Source organism: Cryptomeria japonica, unplaced genomic scaffold, assembly GCF_030272615.1.
Source record: "Cryptomeria japonica unplaced genomic scaffold, Sugi_1.0 HiC_scaffold_902, whole genome shotgun sequence".
Classification (NCBI taxonomy): domain Eukaryota; kingdom Viridiplantae; phylum Streptophyta; class Pinopsida; order Cupressales; family Cupressaceae; genus Cryptomeria; species Cryptomeria japonica.
In genome coordinates this window covers 17,501-24,047 of record NW_026729613.1, presented here as the reverse complement: position 1 = coordinate 24,047, position 6,547 = coordinate 17,501, and the positions used below count along the sequence as shown (strand labels likewise).

Sequence of the window (6,547 nt, the reverse complement as noted above, 5' to 3'; positions counted from 1 at the left end):
GGCTCCGACTTCGTGCACGCCGCACCTTGGAGCACACTTCGGAGCGCTCCTTGGTGCGCACCATGGTGCCCACCAGGCCGCGCAACCCAGCCAAGGTGTGCGCACCAAGGTGCACGCGAGGTGCGCACCCGGGGCAAACCGGGGTCCGACTTCGTGCACGCCGCACCTTGGAGCACACATCGGGGCGCTCCCGGGTTCGCACCGGCGTTGCGCACCGTGGTGGGCACCTCGGAGCACACCAAGGTGGGCAGCGAGGTGCGCACCTTTGATGCGATGCCTTCACTAATTTCCATAAAAGGCAAAAAAAAAACGAGATTTTAAAATTTCCGTTTTGAAAGATAGTGAGAAAAAGGGAATGCTGGTGCCATCTTGAGCCCGCCCTGGTGCGCAGCCCAGCCAAGGTTTGCGCACCAAGGTGCCCACCCTGGCGAAGGTGCGCGCCCGGGCAATTAACCCAACTTCCAACTTCGCGCGCGCCAGGGTGGGAGCGCACCCAACAACCGGGCCTGGGAAGAGCCAATGCGAGAAACCCCACCAAACTCTCTGACAAAAAAAGAGGGGGCGCTCCAGTAACCCCGCTTCGGAGCGCACCCTGGGCAAACCCAGCCAAGGTGCCCACCCCGGCCAAGGTGCAGGCGAGGTGCGCACCCGGGGCAAACCGGGCTCCGACAACGTGCACGCCGCACCTTGGAGCACACTTCGTAGCGCTCCCGGGTGCGCACCTCAGAGCACACCAAGGTGGGCAGCGAGGTGCGCACCTTTGATGCGCTGCCTTCACTAATTTCCAGAAAAGGCAAAAAAAAAAGGAGATTTTAAAATTTCCGTTTTGAAAGATAGTGAAAAAAACGGAACGCGCGTGCCATCTTGAGCCCGCCCTGGTGCGCAGCCCAGGTAAGGTGCCACCCTGGCAAAGGTGCGCACCCGGGCAATTAACCCTACTTCCGACTTCGTGCGCGCCAGGGTGGCAACCGGGCCTCGGAAGAGCCAATGCGAGAAACCCCACCAAACGCTCCGACAAAAAAAGAGGCGGCGCTCCAATAACCCCGCTTCGGAGCGCAGCCGGGGCAAACCAAGCCAAGGTGCCCACCCCGACGAAGGTGCACGCGAGGTGCGCACCCGGGGCAAACCGGGCTCCGACAACGTGCACGCAGCACCTTGGAGCACACTTCGAAGCACTCCCGGGTGCCCACCGGCGTTGCGCACCGTGGTGGGCAGCGAGGTGCGCACCTTTGATGCGCTGCCTTCACTAATTTCCAGAAAAAGGCAAAAAAAAATGAGATTTTAAAATTTCCGTTTTGAAAGATAGTGAAAAAAAAGGAACGCGGGTGCCATCTTGAGCCCGCCCTGGTGCGCAGCCCAGGCAAGGCATGCGCACCAAGGTGCCCACCCGAGGTGCACACCCGGGGCAAACCGGGCTCCGACTTCGTGCAGGCCGCACCTTGGAGCACACTTCGGAGCGCTCCTTGGTGCGCACCATGGTGCCCACCAGGGCGCACCCGAGGCAAACCGGGCTCCGACTTCGTGCACGCCGCACCTTGGAGCACACATCGGAGCGCTCCCAGGTTCGCACCAGCGTTGCGCACCTTTGATGCGCTGCCTTCACTAATTTCCAGAAAAGGCAAAAAAAAACGATATTTTAAAATTTCCGTTCTGAAAGATAGTGAAAAAAACGGAACGCGGGTGCCATCTTGAGCCCTTCCTGATGCGCAGCCCAGGCAAGTTGTGCGCACCAAGGTGCCCACCCTGGCGGAGGTGCGCGCCCGGGGCAAACCGGGCTCCGACTTCGTGCACTGCATGGTGCCCACCAAGGCGCGCAACCCAGCCAAGGTGCCCACCGCAGCGAAGGTGCACGCGAGGTGCGCACCCGAGGTGCACACCCGGGGCAAACCGGGCTCCGACTTCGTGCACGCCGCACCTTGGAGCACACTTCAGAGCGCTCCTTGGTACGCACCAGGGCGCGCAACCCAGCCAAGGTGCTCACCCCGGCGAAGGTGCACGCGAGGTGCGCACCCGGGGCAAACCGGGCTCGGACTTCGTGCACGCCGCACCTTGGAGCACACATCGGAGCGCTCCCGGGTTCGCACCAGCATTGCGCACCTTTGATGCGCTGCCTTCACTAATTTCCAGAAAAGGCAAAAAAAAGAAAAAAATGAGATTTTAAAATTTCCGTTTTGAAAGATAGTGAAAAAAACGGAACGCGGGTGCCATCTTGAGCCCGCCCTGGTGTGCAGCCCAGGCAAGTTGTGCGCACCAAGGCACCCACCCTGGCCAAGGTGGGTCACGGGGTGGGTCCTAGGGTGGGTAACGGGGTGGGTACTAAGGTGCGTGCCAAGGTGGGTCATAGGGTGGGTGCCAAGGTGGGCACCAGGGTGGGTGTGCACCAACCCTAGCCAGGGTAGGTCACGGGGTGGTTGTCGGGGTGGGCGTCAAGGAGCCAAGGTGGGTGGCAAGTAGCCAAGTTGCGTGCCAAGGTGGGTGTCGGGGTGGGTGCCAAGGATCCAAGGTGGGTGCCAAGGAACCAAGGTGGGTGTCTGGGTGGGTGCCGAGGTGGGAGCCAGGGTGGGTCCCAAGGTGAGTGCAAAGGTGGGTGCCAGGGTCAAGGTGAGTGCCAATGTGGGTTCCAAGGTGCCAGGGTCAGGGTGAGTGCCAATGTGGGTTCAAAGGTGCTAAGTTGGGTGCGAGGTTGGGTGCGAGGGTGGGTGGGTGCCAAGGTGTGCTAGGTGGAAGCCCGGGTGGGTCGGCATCCCATGGGTGTCGAGTTGGGTGCCTGATGGGTGCTTCTTGTCAAGTTTTAGTCGTCAGGACTCATTTCGAGCCTTAGAGGTCGTTTCTTGTCCGGTTGCCCTGTCTTCGACCTGGGAACCCAATTTTGGTCCTCGGGTCCCATTTTTTTTTGTCTCGCATCCCACTTTTGGCCTGTGGCCTTTTCGGGGTCGATTCTCGTTTTGGGCATCAGAGCATGTTTCTTCTCCTAAAACCCAATATTTGTTTATTAAGTCTCGGAACACATTTTTGTTCTCGTGGACCCATCATGGGTCTTGGAACGCATTTGTGGTCCTTGGGTCCCATTTTGCATCCCGAAACTTGTGTTTTGGTGCTTGATCCCTATTTTGGGTGCCCACCTTGCACCAAGTGCGCACCCGGGGCAAACCGAGCGCCTTGGTGCACCGGGGCAAGATCGAGCGTGCACCCGAGGCGCCCCGAACATGCACCAAGGTGCACTCGGCCCACATGTGAGCGCAGGTCGTTGCGCCCGAGGTGGTGTGTGGGCACCGCGTTGCAGACGGGACACTGCACGCACACGACGCCCCCTCCAGGTGCACGCACGTAGGCCGGGCCGGGTGCACACCCGACGCCCTAGCAAGGTGCGCGCACCCGGGCAGGGCTCACACTTGGCGAACGGGGCGCACTTCGCGAGGGAGGGTGTGCACCTCGACGGGGGTGGGTGGCCGGGGTGGATTCGCACGTGGGTCGCGGTTTGCTAAGTACACACTGCGACAAGCTCATAACGGGTGCGATCATACCAGCGTTAGTGCACCGGATCCCATCAGAACTCCGCAGTTAAGCGCGCTTGGGCCGGAGTAGTACTGGGATGGGTGACCTCCCGGGAAGTCCCGGTGTTGCACCCTTTTTTAGTTTTTCGCCGGGCGTCGCAATGCTATTTGAATAAACCTTTTGCCCGTTTGCGTTCTCGTCGGGGCCGGGCCGGGCCGGGGTGCGCTGCCCGCACTACCGCGCGCGCGGGGGCGACACCGAGCGCGCACCCGAGGCGCCCCGAGCACACAGGCCACGGTGCAACCCGGGCGTTGTGCGCGCACCCCGGTGCGCCCGAGGTGCTGCGCGCGCACCCAGGTGAAATCGGTGTGCACCTCGGCCAGTGCGCGCTCGGTCGAGTCGCGCACGTTGGCCAAGGTGCACGGTGATGTTTCTTACTCTAAGGTTCCGCACCAGACGCCCGGGACAGGTGAGCGAAGCTGGGCGGGGCCGGGTGCGCGGCCGGGGCAGGTGCACGCAGCTGGAGAGAGCTTTGGAGCACACTTCGGAGCGCACCAATGATGCGCTCCATTCAAAAGTTTCCTGAAAAGGCAAAAAAAGTTGAGATTATAGAATTTCCCACTTGAGAGATTGTAAAAAAAAAAAATTTAAAATGAAGGAAACGCGGGTGCCAAGGTGTGCGCAGCCCAGCCAAGGTGTGCGCACCAAGGCGCCCACCCTGGCGAAGGTGCACGCAAGGTGCGCACCCGAGGCAAACCGGACAATTAACCCAACTTTCGACTTCGCGCGCACCTTGGAGCGCACTTCGGAGCGCTCCTTGGTGCGCACCAATCTTGGGCACCTCGGAGTGCACCATGGCGCCCACCAAGGTGCGCACCCGGGGCAAACCGAGCTCCGACTTCGTGCGCACCTTGGAGCGCACGAAAGGTGCGCACCATGGCGCCCACCAAGGTGCGCAGCCCAGCCAAGGCGTGCGCATCAAGGTGCGCACCCTGGCGAAGGTGCGCACCCGGGGCAAACCGAGCTCCGACTTCGTGCGCACCTTGGAGCGCACAAAAGGTGCGCAACCCAGCCAAGGTGTGCGCACCCCGGTCAAACCGAGCTCCGAATCGTGCGCACCAGAGGTGCACGCCATCGTGCGCACCTTGGAGCACACTTCGGAGCCCTCCTTGGTGCGCGCCGATGTTGCGCACCTCGGAGCGCACCCGGGGAAAACAATGCAATTAACCCGACTTTCGACTTCGTGGGCACCTCGGAGCGCTCTCGGGTTCGCACCTCGGAGCACACCGAGGTGTGCACCTTTGATGCGCTGCCTTCACCAATTTCCAGAAAAGGCAAGAAAACATTGAGAAGGTGTGCGCACCGAGGTGCCCACCCTGGCGAAGGTGCACGCGAGGTGCGCACCCGGGGCAAACCGGGCTCCGACTTCGTGCACGCCGCACCTTGGAGCACACTTCGGAGCGCTCCTTGGTGCGCACCAGGGCGCGCAACCCCGCCGAAGGTGCACGCGAGGTGCGCACCCGGGGCAAACCGGGCTCCGACTTCGTGCACGCCATGGTGCGCACCGCGGCGAAGGTGCGCACCCGGGGCAAACCGGGCTCCGACTTCGTGCACGCCGCACCTTGGAGCACACTTCGGAGCGCTCCTTGGTGCGCACCAGGGCGCGCAACCCAGCCGAGGTGCCCACCCCGGCGAAGGTGCACGCGAGGTGCGTACCCGGGGCAAACCGGGCTCCGACTTCGTGCACGCCGCACCTTGGAGCACACTTCGGAGCGCTCCTTGGTGCGCACCATGGTGCCCACCAGGCCGCGCAACCCAGCCAAGGTGTGCGCACCAAGGTGCACGCGAGGTGCGCACCCGGGGCAAACCGGGGTCCGACTTCGTGCACGCCGCACCTTGGAGCACACATCGGGGCGCTCCCGGGTTCGCACCGGCGTTGCGCACCGTGGTGGGCACCTCGGAGCACACCAAGGTGGGCAGCGAGGTGCGCACCTTTGATGCGATGCCTTCACTAATTTCCATAAAAGGCAAAAAAAAAACGAGATTTTAAAATTTCCGTTTTGAAAGATAGTGAGAAAAAGGGAATGCTGGTGCCATCTTGAGCCCGCCCTGGTGCGCAGCCCAGCCAAGGTGTGCGCACCAAGGTGCCCACCCTGGCGAAGGTGCGCGCCCGGGCAATTAACCCAACTTCCAACTTCGCGCGCGCCAGGGTGGGAGCGCACCCAACAACCGGGCCTGGGAAGAGCCAATGCGAGAAACCCCACCAAACGCTCTGACAAAAAAAGAGGGGGCGCTCCAGTAACCCCGCTTCGGAGCGCACCCTGGGCAAACCCAGCCAAGGTGCCCACCCCGGCCAAGGTGCAGGCGAGGTGCGCACCCGGGGCAAACCGGGCTCCGACAACGTGCACGCCGCACCTTGGAGCACACTTCGTAGCGCTCCCGGGTGCGCACCTCAGAGCACACCAAGGTGGGCAGCGAGGTGCGCACCTTTGATGCGCTGCCTTCACTAATTTCCAGAAAAGGCAAAAAAAAAAGGAGATTTTAAAATTTCCGTTTTGAAAGATAGTGAAAAAAACGGAACGCGCGTGCCATCTTGAGCCCGCCCTGGTGCGCAGCCCAGGTAAGGTGCCCACCCTGGCAAAGGTGCGCACCCGGGCAATTAACCCTACTTCCGACTTCGTGCGCGCCAGGGTGGCAACCGGGCCTCGGAAGAGCCAATGCGAGAAACCCCACCAAACGCTCCGACAAAAAAAGAGGCGGCGCTCCAATAACCCCGCTTCGGAGCGCAGCCGGGGCAAACCCAGCCAAGGTGCCCACCCCGACGAAGGTGCACGCGAGGTGCGCACCCGGGGCAAACCGGGCTCCGACAACGTGCACGCAGCACCTTGGAGCACACTTCGAAGCACTCCCGGGTGCCCACCGGCGTTGCGCACCGTGGTGGGCAGCGAGGTGCGCACCTTTGATGCGCTGCCTTCACTAATTTCCAGAAAAAGGCAAAAAAAAATGAGATTTTAAAATTTCCGTTTTGAAAGATAGTGAAAAAAAAGGAACG

The 6,547-nt window shown here is 61.7% G+C and overlaps 1 non-coding gene across 1 annotated transcript; it reads left to right on the top strand.

Moving 5' to 3' along the window:
* Positions 1–3,510: 3,510 nt before the first annotated feature.
* LOC131872942 (5S ribosomal RNA) lies at positions 3,511–3,629 on the top strand. Its single transcript, XR_009370995.1, has one exon. It is a non-coding gene; the product is annotated as a 5S ribosomal RNA (ribosomal RNA).
* The last annotated feature ends 2,918 nt before the right edge of the window (positions 3,630–6,547 follow it).